The 12,766-nt window shown below is 45.3% G+C and overlaps 1 long non-coding RNA gene across 3 annotated transcripts in view; it reads right to left on the reverse strand.

The window, feature by feature from the left end:
• The window catches only part of LOC128312132 (uncharacterized), a 69,841-nt gene extending 59,458 nt beyond the window's left edge, over nt 1-10,383 (reverse strand). For all 3 annotated transcript variants that reach the window (XR_008291032.1, XR_008291033.1, XR_008291034.1), the window contains exon 1: nt 10,215-10,383. This is a non-coding gene — a long non-coding RNA (uncharacterized LOC128312132). The remainder of the gene's footprint in view (nt 1-10,214) is intronic.
• Between the last annotated feature and the right edge of the window lie 2,383 nt (nt 10,384-12,766).

Raw genomic sequence — 12,766 nt, forward strand, 5'->3', positions numbered from 1 at the left:
TAAGTTCTCACACAATTCTTTCTTTCTTCCTTTTCTCTCTTTCTCCCCCGTCTTCCCTCTGTCTTTCTTTCTGGGCATATTCACAGGCAGAGGCTGAAATGGTCAGATGTAACCATATGTTGCCTGCTCTTATGGGAAGCTATGATGTTTGCACAGAGCCAATCTCAAGTAAGACCCGGGTCTATCATTAAGAATTCCACTCATTCCAAAGGATTTGCGAGCCAAGTAGACGCTGCTGGTGATTCAGCAGGAGAAACAGAGACAGCACTCACTGCACGCATAGCACAAACAATTTAACAAATCCCCATTAGACACCCCCAGCCAGTTTCCTCTTTGGCACCATGGTAAACCAGGAAGGAGCGTTACTTCCCTGGATGCTTTCCCTCCCACTAAATTTTCTCAGCATCTGACACTAGTTCCCTGACTCCTTCACTCCTTTTTTTTTTTTTTAAATTGTTTTTTACATTTATTTATTTTTGAGAGACAGAGAGACAGAGCACAAGTGGGGAGGGGCAGAGAGAGCAGGAGACAGAATCCGAACCAGGCTCCAGGCTCCGAGCTGTCAGCACAGAGTCCGACGCGGGGCTCAAACTCACAAACCGTGAGATCATGACCTGAGCCGAAGTCGGACGCTCAACCGACTGAGCCACCCAGGCGCCCCTCTCTTTCTTTTTTTTTTAAAATGTTTTTAGTTTTTGAGAGAGAGAATGCAAGCAGGGATGGGGCAGAGAGAGGGGGACAGAGGATCTGAAGTGGGCTCTGTGCTGACAGGCTGACAGCAGACAGCCCGATGTGGCTGTCAAACTCAGGAACTCGGAGATCATGAGATCATGACCCGAGCAGTAGTCTGGCGCTCAACCGACTGAGCCACCCAGGCGCCCCCCAACTCCTGTATTCTTAAGCCTCTTTCCCTTTCTCATGCAGGGCAGTCGGGCTTTGTTGCAGCCCCTCCTATTACCCGTACCCGTCACCCCACTCAGCCAAGTTACCAACGACTCTCCAGGGACCAGGATGCCTTCTCACTAGAAAGTAGCAAAGACTGGGGCACATAGGTGGCTCAGTCAGTTGAGCATCTAACTTTTTTTTTAAGGTTATTTATTTATTTTGAGGTGGGGGGGGAGGAGAGACATGAGCAGACAAGGGAAGAGAGATAGGGAGAGAGAGAATCCCAAGCAGGCTCTGTGCTGAGCCCAATGAGGGGCTCAATGTCATTACCGTGAGATCATGGCCTGAGCCAAAATCAAAAGGAGCATGGGACGCTTGATCTCAGGGTCGTGAGTTCAAGTCCCACGTTGGGCTCCATGCTGGGCGTGGAGCCTACTTCAATAAATAAATAAATAAGAAAGTAGCAAGGACGATGAGTAACAATTGACCTCTCTCCTTCTACATAAGAAATGGCTTAAGTGAACATAAAACTTAAAAGTTCGTGTTTGGCGTTTTCAATGGAAACATATTGCTGAAAGAAAAATTCAAACAAGATGCTTACATGTTTTCTTTCAGACAAACAGAGAGGGAAAACAGTAACGTTAAAGGGAATTTGGGGGGCACCTGGCTGGCTCAGTACAAAGAGCATGTGACTCATGATCTTGGGTTGTGAGTTTGAGCCCCACATTGGGTGTAGAGATTACTTAAAAATAAAATCTTTTAAAAAAGAGAGAGAGAATTTTGAATAAAAACACCCCCCAAAAACCCCACCCTAGTACAGCATTATTGTTACCATTGTTATTATTATTAATTATATTATTATTTTGCAATTTCCCTTACATTTCCACAGGTTTTAAATCAATTCACCTACAGCCAGTTCCCTAAGATGAATTCATCTACAATGTGACCCTGGGTTAGATCCATTGAGTATCTTATTCTTTCTTACTATCTTTGTAGCATTTTATACTGATTAAATAAATCATCAGCATTTCATAAATGATATTTTTACCTTTCAGGACATTTATCCATGTCGTGCATGACCCTATAACTTTGGTGACGGAATTCTAGTGAAGGATCAAGACAGAGGAGATTTGACAACTGATCGTACTTACTGTCTTGGGTACCATTGATTTATTTTTTATTTTTTTCTTTTACATTTATTTATTTTTGAGAGACAGAGACAGAGCACAAGTGGGGGAGGGGCAGAGAGAGAAGGAGACACAGAATCCGAAGCAGGCTCCAGGCTCTGAGCTGTCAGCACAGAGTCTGATGCGGGGCTCAAACTCACAAACCGTGAGATCATGACCTGAGCTGAAGTCGGACGCTTAATCGACTGAGCCACCCAGGTGCCCCCTTGCGTACCACTGAAAAGCGGGTTAGAAACATTAAATTTTAAAGAAAGGACTTTTAACAAACAGCCTAACAAGTCTCTAAATGATTCAAAAGTAGATTAAAGAGGAACAAATTATACATACAAGAATAGAAATAATCCCATAACCAAGGGAGGGTATGAATGTTTAAAATACTTCTTTAAAGTATGAAATTATCAGAAGGACCCTCAGACAACTGGATAACAAATACATACCATGTCAAAAAGTGAAAAAATGAAGAAGACAATGATAATTGAATAGAGACAAAACACCTAAAGGCAGAGGGGTGAATTTTCAGGGAACTATTAGAAATACTGATAATGAGGCAAAGTGGTTTTCAGGGATTTGGTCTGCTCCTGTTTTCAACCTACTTGCAACCTGAATATTCATTTCACGTTCTATATCCTTCTCATTTCATATCGCAACTAAAGCATTTTCTCCTTTGTTGCCATTCTTTATAAAATTAATTGCTATTTCAATGACATTTGGTTTTTTCTGAGTATAAAAGGTAATACCTGTTCATTATACAAGTCGAAAAATACACAAGAGCATAAAGGAGAAAACAAAAATCAACTCTGATCCCATCATCAGGAAATAACCACTGTCTTGTTTTAATGAGCATCATCCTGGTCGTCGTGGTGTTGGGAGGGGCTGTAATATGCATGCGATCGCCATTTTCAATGTCAGTTTTCTGTCATAAACTGTTCTGTAATTTTTCCAGCTACTTCCAATTTGTGGGGTTTTGTTTTTTTCACTTCTGCCTTTTGTTTCTATAGATAACACCATGTTGAACAGTTTTAGACATATAACTTCCTGCTTTGGTTGAATTATTTTTTAATTTTTTTAATGTTTATTTTTGAGAGAAAGGGACAGATAGAGCATGAGCGGGGGAGGGGCAGAGAGAGAGGGAGACACAGAATCTGAAGAGGCTCCAGGCTCTAAGCTGTCAGCACACAGCCCTACGAGGGGCTTGGAACTCACGAATCGTGAGATCATGACCTGAGCAGAAAAGTCAGACGCTCAACGGACTGAGCCACCCAGGCGCCCTTGCTTTTGTTGAATTTTTTTTCCCTTCGAGAAAAATTCCTAAGTGAGGGATTATGGGATCAAAGTTTCTTATTATGTAAAATTTCAACCCCCAGATTGCTCAAAAGAGAAGACTGAGGCCCAACGAGGAGAAAGGACTGGTCTAAAGTTATTTACCTTGCCTCGTGGCTCATCAGTTAAGTGTCCCACTTCAGCTCAGGTCATGATCTCACAGCTTGTGAATTCAAGCCCCGCATCAGGCTCTGTGCTGACAGTGAGGAGTCTGCTTAGGATTCTTGTTCTCTCCTCTCTCTGCCTCTCCCCTGTTCATGCTTTCTTTCTCTCAAAATAAATAAATAGGGGCACCTGGGTGGCTCAGTCGGCTAAGCGTCCAACTTTGGCTCAGGTCATGATCTTGGGGTTCACGGGTTCCCTGCATCAGGCTCTGTGCTGACAGAATGGAGCCTAGGGCCTGCTTCAGATTCTATGTCTCCCTCTCTCTCTGTCCTCCCCTACTAATGCTCTGACTCTCTCTCTCAAAAATAAATAAACATTAAAAAAAATTTTTTAAAGAAGAAATCGGGGCGCCTTGGGGGCTCTGTCAGTTGAGTGTCCAACTATGGCTCAGATCATGATCGAGCCCCACATCGGGCTCTGTGCTGACAGCTCGGAGCCTGGAGCCTGCTTCAGATTCTGTGTCTCCCTCTCTCTCTCTGCCCCTCCCCTGCTCGCACTCTGTCTCTCAAAAATAAAAAAATAAACGTAAAAAAATTAAAAAAGAAAAAGAAAAAGAAATAAATAAAAACTTAAAATTTTTTTAACCTTTGAGTAGCCCAGGATCCAAGTCTTCCAACTCCCATGGTTTTGTCCCACTCTGCCAGTTAGGATGGCAAGACATTCCAGATACGGAGCCTCCACTGTTGTTGGAGGCCATTCTGTTTGTTATTCTTCTCCCATTAAATTAAAGAGACTATAAAAGTTTGCTAATAACCAAATCCTTCAAAATGAACTGTTTGAAGGCTCTGAAGTCTCACCCTGGGGCAAGACATTTACTAGACTAAAATAAATCTCTGCAAAGCCTTTATAGGAGCCTTTAAAACCCGATTCTGCAACAAAATGCTTGTTTTTATTATAAATTGAGTTTTTATTATCAGCACGAATGCAAACAGTGCTGCTGACATGGTAAACATAAAGCATCTGAGCAGTCATAAATATTCACACACCTTTGGCAGAAGCGATTGTTACCTGAAGCAACAGTTCTGGCCAAATTCCGATGGGCACTCTCGGGGAGAGGGAGAGGCAGTGCCCGTTCCCCCACGGGAAAGGACGCAGGCGGACAAAGATCGCGGTGGCTCCCCATCCACCCCCCACTGACTGGGTGACTGCTCTGTGGGAAACATGAAAGGCCCGGACAGAGGGGTGCACGGGAGCGGGGCAGGATGAGAAGACACGCAGCCCGACACCACAGCTGGATCCACCCCACTTCTGTTTTGTTTTGGTTGAGATAAAATTTGCCATTTTAAAGTGTATTGTTCAATAACATTTAGTACATTCATCATGGTGTGCAACCATTACCACTGTGTACTTCCAAAATATTTTCATCACTCAGAGGGAAACCGTGTAGCCATGAAACAGTCACCCCCAATCGCCTCAACTCCCCTTTCCTCACCCTTGGCATCCACTAGTCTGCTTCCTGTCTCTACAGACGTACCTGTGCTCAACATTTCATACTCATGAAATCATACAATATGTGACCTTTTGTGTCTGGCTTCATTCACTTAGCATCATGTCATCAAGGTTCATCCACGTCATAGCAGGTGCCAGTACATCACTCCCTCCGTGGCTGAGTAATAGTCCATCGTGTGGCTCTACCACATTTTATTTATCCATTCACCAGTTGATAGACATCTGGGCTGTTTCCACCTTGTGTCTATTGTGCACAGTGCCGCTGGGAGCAAACACATGTACGCATTTTTGTTTTACTATCATTTTCCAACTCTGTTGGGTAGATTCCTTGGAGGGGACTTGCTGAGTCATGTGGAGTTCTGTGTTCAACTTGTTGAGGAACTGCTCAACTATTTTTCACAGAGGCTGCACCATCTTACATTTCCACTGATTCTGTGCAAGGGCTCTGATTTCTCTATATGACCGCCAACACTTGTCGTGTTCCATCGTCATTATTATTCTCGTTTGGTCAAGTGTAAAGTCGTCTGTCCTTGTGGTTTTGCATTTCCTTAATAACTAATGATGTTGAGCATTTTTCACGTACTTGTTGGCCATCTGTAGATCTTCTATGGAGAAATGTCTCTTCATGTCCTTTGCCCATTTTTTAATTGGGTCTCTTTGTGGTTAGACTTTTTAGAGTTTCTGATATATTCTAGATAAAATGTCCTCATCAGATATATGATTTGTAAATATTTTCTCCCAATCCACTTGTTTTTTCACCCTCTTGATAGTGTCCTCTGATGCACAAAAGCTTTTAATTTTGATGAAGGTCCAATTTACCTATTTTCTCCTTTTATTGTTTCTGCTTTTGACGTCATAGTTAAGATTCATTACCAAATCCAAGGTCATAGAGATTTACATCTATGTTTTTCTTGTATGAGTTATAATTGTAGCTTTTACATTTAGGTCTTTGGCCCATTTTAATTTTTGTATATGGTATGAAAATGGATTTAACTTGATTCTTGTACATTTTGCAAATAATTGTCCCAGCATCTTTTTTTTGAAAAGACTCCTCTTTCCCTCTTTGCATGGTCTTGGCATCCTTGTCAAAATCAACTGACCACAGATGTATTCATTTATTTCTGGACTCTCACTTCTATTCCATTGGTTTATATATGCATCCTTTTGCTGGCAACACACTGTTTAGATTTATGAAGCTTTGAATAAGTTTTGAAACTGGGAAATGAGAGTTTTATGATTTTGTTCTTTGGCAAAATTGTTTCGGCTATTCAGGATTTTTTGGAATTTTGTATGAATTTGAGGATCAGCTTTTCCATTTTTGCAAAAAGGGTCATTGGGAATTTGATAGGGATTGCATTGAATCAATAAATCATTTTAAGAAATACTGACACAGGGGCGCCTGAGTGGCTCAGACGGTTAATCATCCGACTCTTGATTTCAGCTCAGGTAATGATCTCACAGTTCATGGGTTTGAGTCCCATGTAGGGCTCTGTACTACCAGCGTGGAGCCTGCTTGGACACCTCTCTCTCCCTCTCTCTCCTCCTCCCTGACTTGCGCATGCAAGAGCGCTCGCTCTCTCTCACAAAATAAACTAAAAAAATACTTAAAAAAAAGAAATATTGACACCTTAACACTATTAAATCTTCCAATCCATGAACAAGGGGTGTCTTTCCGTTTTTTTTCATTTTATTTTTCCCCAATGTAATAGCTTCTTTTTTTTTTAATTTTATTTTTTATTTTTTAAAATTTACATCCCAATTAGTTAGCATATAGTGCAACAATGGTTTCAGGAGTAGATTCCTTAGTGCCCCTTACCCATTTAGCCCATCCCCCCCCCCACAACCCCTCCTGTAACCCTCAGTTTGTTCTCCATATTTATGAGTCTCTTCTGTTTTGTCCCCCTCCCTGTTTTTATATTATTTTTGTTTCCCTTCCCTTATGTTCATCTGTTTTGTCTCTTAAAGTCCTCATATGAGTAAGGTCATATGATTTTTGTCCTTCTCTGACTGACTAATTTCACTTAGTATAATACCCTCCAGTTCCTCCACATAGTTGCAAATGGCAAGATTTCATTCTTTTTGATTGCCAAGTAATACTCCATTGTATAGATGTACCACATCTTCTTTGTCCATCCAACCATCAGTGGACATTTGGGTTCTTTCCATACTTTGGCTATAGTTGATAGTGCTTCTATAAACATGGGGGTGCAGGTGTCCCTTCAAAACAGCACACCTGTATCCCTTGGATAAATACCTAGTAGTGCAATTGCTGGGTCGTAGGGCAGTTTTATTTTTAGTTTTTTGAGGAACCTCCATACTGTTTTCCAGAGTGGCTGCACCAGCTTGCATTCCCAGGGGTGTCTTTCCATTTATTCCTATCTTTTAAATTTTCTTTCAGCAATGTTTTATAGTTTCCAATGTACAAGTTTTGCACCCCTTTGGTTAAATTCACTTCTAAATATTTTATTCCTTTTGATGATATTTTAAGTGGAATTTTTTCTTAATTTTCTTTTTGGGTTATTCACTGCCAGCATATAGAAATACAACTGATTTTGGCATGTTAATCTTCTATCCAGTAATGCTGCCGAATGCATTTCTTCGCACTAGTAATTTTTTGTTGATTTTTAAAAATTTCTCTCTAAGATCATGTCATCTGTGAACAGAAATACTTGTCCTTCTTCCTTTCCTATCTGGATGCCTCTTAATTCATTTAAGAAATTGCCCCGATGGCCCCAGCCAGAACCTGTTGAATGTTAAGTAGCAAGCCTGGGTATTCTCATCCTGCTCCTGATGGGAGGGGAAAAGCTTTCTGTCCTTCCCCATTATGTGTGAGGTCAGCTGTGGGTTCTTCACAACTGCCCTTTGTCATGCTGAGGAAGTTCCCTTCTTTCCCAGGCTGTTGTGTGTTTTTATCATGAACACCCTGGTTCTCGTTCATTCGTTCCACAACACCTCTTACCTGCTGAGATAGCCTGTGTTTTGTGCTGGGAAGTGACAGCCTGGCACCTCTTCTTTCCCAGATCACACTGACATGGGGGAGATGGGCTTGTAGACACAATTATAATATAAAATGGAAGGTACCTGAACAACAGAAGAATGGAAAGGCATCTACCCCTGTCTGAGTGAGAGCAGGGGTGTCTTGGTTTGGGTCCCTTGAAGGCAGAGCCTAAAGCGAGGACTTGGGAGCAGGGAGCTTATTTGGGTGATGATCCCAGGACACAGGAGCGAAGGCATCAGACAAGGAACGAGGGAAAGCCATTGAGGGTGTGGAACTGGCGTGGGTACATGTGGGGGTAACCAGGGCTCAATTCAAGGGGACTCTCTGAGAAACTTCAGAAAATGGCTCAGAACTGTCCTTCCAAAGGATGGGAGAGTAAGGCCAAAAAGTCAGAGGGCCCCAGCAGGCCCTCGAAGTGGAAGCCTGGCCTTGGCGTAATGTTCTTGGGGAATACCCACCCGGGTCACAGCTGCAGGGGGCGATGGTGGGGGAGAGGGTGGGGGCGAGGTGGCAGGAAGACTAATGGCTTCTCCTGTAGGGAGTCAGGAAAGCTTCTGTTTCCAGAAGAAAAGCTATGATGGCATCCAGAAAATGGACAGAAATTAGCGGGATGGAGCAGGCAGGGGATATCACGCAGGGCTTCAGACATTTTGTTCTGAGAGCAGTCGGGGAGCCACCGATGAGGGATTTTTATCCTGGAAGTGATCGGCTTGAAGCTTTAGACAGATGTCTCTGGTCGAGGCACAGAGAAAGGACAGCAGGGAGGCAAAAGTGAAGCAGAGGTTGCAGTTCGGAGGCTGCTGTAGAGGTCCAAGCCAGAGCTAACAGGTCCTCACGATGACGGAGGCAGAGAAATCAAGCCAGATTTGATCACTGTTCAGAGGGGCGGCTCCACAGGAGGGGCTGATGGACTACACGTAGGGAGCGAGGGACAGGAAGTCACGCATATCACCCAGTGTTTTTGGCTTTGGCAGTAGGGTTTCCAGGGGCGTCATCAGTTGAGGACAGGGAATCCAGAGAAGAAAAACATGACGAGGTCAGTTCTGGACAAGCTTAAGTGGAGGAAGCCGGGGAGCATCCAAGAGGAGGGAGGTCCCCACAGGACAGCTCCAGCCTTATTTTGCCACCCCTTAGAGCCAAGCCGGTGGGCTTTCCTCCTTGTAAATGGCTTGACCTCAGCAAGGATGCAAGAAATATTTGTGGATTGAATAAACGAGCTACAGACAGCTGGCCTTGTTTGCTTTGCTTGTGCCCTTTTTTTCTTTCTTCCTTTCTTTCTTTCTTTCATTTACCTGTTACCTTGCCCATTCCTTCAAAAGCCACCACCTTCGTGGCCAGTCTGCAGACCGTGGGGCAGGAACCACGAAGAGCCCTGGGGGTGGGTGCGTGTGACACCCATGCGGCTGCTTCATCAGGAGACAATCGTCAGGATCCAGAACTGATTTATTCACTCCCTTGGCCTAGCCGCAACAATGATGGAAGGCCTCCAGAGCCAGGCCCACGCTGCAAGGAAACCTCTGTGGAAAAGACCAGACACGCTCACTTGATCCGGGAGCACAGAGCCCTCTGGCCGGGAGACTTTCCTGTCTGCCCGCCCAAGCGTAAGACTCAGTGATGGCGGTCACAAAGCCAACAGGCCCTGCCAAGGCGGCTGGAACAGACCATGCAATTGCTTGTGATGTGGGTCAGCGTGTCAGTCGCAGAAGCAGGGAGGGAGCCAAGAAGGAAGAACAAGGCATCCCCGCTCTCAGGGCTCAGGAGCAAGTCATGATGGGGGAGGGGGGGGGGGGCAGGAATGGCAGCTCGGATGCCCCGCTAGCTTCTCAGGCCTTCTGGCGGGTTGGCTCACTTTCCCCATGGCGCCCACTGCACTTTGGACTTAAGTCCCACAACCCGGGCTTTGCTCCTGCAGAACTAGCACCGAGATGCTTCCCTTTTGGGTTCTCTCTGCCCACCCACAACCGTCTCCACACACACAGCCTGAGTCGAGCAGATGCTCATCCTTAGCTGTCGCTTGCTTTGTTTCAGGGCCACTTCCTCCGGGAAGCCCTCCCTGCCTTTTCGTGCCTCTCCCCACCTCCCCTCCTGTGGGCACCTGTAATCCTTGATCTGAGGCAGCCAACAGAGTTTAGAGACTGAAAAGCCAGATTCTGGGTTTACACTTTGGTTCCACCACTTAATAGCAGCGAGAGGCAGAGCAAATTACTTACCCTCTCTGTGCTCGGTTTTCCCGTCTATTAACCGGGGTTCACAGCAGTTTCTGCCCCACGGAACTGCTGGCGGAGTAAGCAGCCAATGCCTGTGAGGTGTTAGCACAGCGCCTGGCAAACGAAAGGCTTAGTCCACATTTCCTGCACTTTTCTCTGATGCGTGTGCGTCCTTGTGCGCACGCGCGGGCGCATGTGTCCGCGCGTGCGTGTGTGAGCGTGCGCGCGTGCGTGTGTGAGCGTGCGCGCATGCGTGTGTGGGCGTGCGCGTGTGGGCGTGCGCGCGCGCGCAAAACTTCTGTTTCCAAGAAAAGCAGGTTCCTTGAGGAGACGCAAATGCTTCCCATGCAGCTTATAAATAAAATAATCCTTTGTGTTGCCTTTTATGAAGGTCAAATGCCAACAATCAGACAAGACGCCCCAGAGGGGCTCATTCCCCACCTGGCCTGAGAGAGAGATGGGCTTGCAGACCGCCCGGCCCCCCTACCATGTGCCCCATATACCCAAGCCAGGGAAACTCGGGACCCGCTTACCAGCTCATCTCTGAGGGTGTTCTTATCCCTCTGTGCCATTTTAGTCAAATTAATCAGCATGTGGACTTAAGCTCCCAAAGGGCAGGGACTGGAAGAAAGCTGGCCCTTGTTAGGAACTTACCACGTGCCGGGGGCCATCCTAAGCATCTTATGTACATGCTCTCTAATGCTCACAGGGGTCTCTTGAAATGGTACTATTCCCTCCACTTGAGAGATGAGCAATCTGAGGCTCTGGAGGTTAAACAACCAGCCTAAGATCATGGCGCCAGGGTGGGCGGGATGGGGTCCCCAGCCCAAAGCTGTGAAAACCACTGGGGCGGTGCTGGACACGCAGTAGGTGTGTGCGGTGGCCTCCAGCAATTCTCTTCGACCCGCCTATTGCCCCATCCTAATAGTTGTGCAGCTCTTAAAAGCAAGTTATTTGAAAAACTCTAGAAGGTGCTCCTTTGGAAGCCATCTTGGGCCTGCAGGGGAATTCCTGTAGGATACCAACTGCCTGGAGGGAGGACTCACTGCAGAGATCTTACATGTGGACCCAATGGGACAAAGCCACTGCAGTACTGTGGACCCCAGCCAGGTACTCTGCGGAGAGAGATCAGACTTTCCCCACCAGGGACAGACAGAGGAAAGGCAAAAAGTATTGACATGAGGCTATAGGGTCTGTCCCCTCATTTCCAATCCCCTACTGGCTTTCTCTTTCTTAGAAGCTGTACATGTCCCTTAGCCCTTCACCCTGCAAGTGAAAGTGTATAAACCCCACACATGACAATCTCTGTTATAGGGAAACTCGTGGGGCTGAGTGCTGGAGACCTTGGGCTCATTGAGAGCCTGTCAGGCTTGGATTTGAATCTACCTGCCAGCCCTGTGAGCTTTAACAAGTTATCCCACTGGTCTGGGCCTTAGTTTCTTCATCTGTAAAATGGGGATAATGGATCCCACTTTACAAGGTTCTGTGAGGGATAAAATGAGATACTGTCCACAGAGTGGACTGTGCTGCACCACTCAACCTCCTCCTTCGGGTTGGGGACACTCCTGTCCCCGGGCACAGGGAGAATTGGTGGAGGATGGTTCTCAACATAGACTCTCTGGGAACATGTCCCTCCCTAGGGACAGCCCATAGCCAGTGATGGGTCTCTGCACGGGGATGAAGGCCCAGCATCCTTGCCTTGACTCAACTGGAACAAGAGTCATCTCAGCTTCAGACCATCCAGGGGTTTGGGCTGAGGCCACTGCTGCAACTGCATTGCAGCTCAGCTTTTCTCTCTGCTTTGTGCTATTTTCCTCATTCCCCAACGCTTTGTCTCCAAGAGCACTCCCCTATAAACCATCTGCCTCAGCCTCTTCCACTCAGAATCTGTTCTCCAGTGGGATGGTTAATCTCACGTGTCAACTTGGCCATGGCACCCAGATGGTTGGTCAAACACTAGTCTGAATATTGTTGTGATGGCATTTCTTTTCAGGTCTTCATTTCTTTTTTTTTTTTTAATTAATTTTTAATCCAATAATTTATTTATTTTTTTATAATTTACATCCAAGTTAGCACATGGCACAACGATTTCAGGAGTAGATTCCTTAAGTCCCTTACCCATTCCTTAAGCCCCTCCCACACCCCCTCCAGTAACCCTCTGTTTGTTCTTTATATTTAAGAGTCTCTTATGTTTTGTCCCCCTCCCTGTTTTTATATAATTTTTGCTTCCTTTCCCTTGTGTTCATCTGTTCTGTGTCTTAAAGTCCTCATATGAGTGAAGTCATATGATATTTGTCTTTCTCTGACTAATTTCGCTTAGGATAATACCCTCCAGTTCCATCCACATAGTTGCAAATGGCAAGATTTCATTCTTTTTGATTGCCAAGTAATACTTCATCATATGTGATGGTATATATATGTGTGTGTGTGTGTGTGTGTGTGTGTGTGGTATATACGTATATACCGCATCTTCTTTATCCATTCATCCATCGATGGACAGTTGGGCTCTTTCCATACTTTGGCTATTGGTGATAGTGCTGCTATAAACATTGGGG

Source organism: Acinonyx jubatus, chromosome D4, assembly GCF_027475565.1.
Source record: "Acinonyx jubatus isolate Ajub_Pintada_27869175 chromosome D4, VMU_Ajub_asm_v1.0, whole genome shotgun sequence".
Lineage (NCBI taxonomy): Eukaryota > Metazoa > Chordata > Mammalia > Carnivora > Felidae > Acinonyx > Acinonyx jubatus.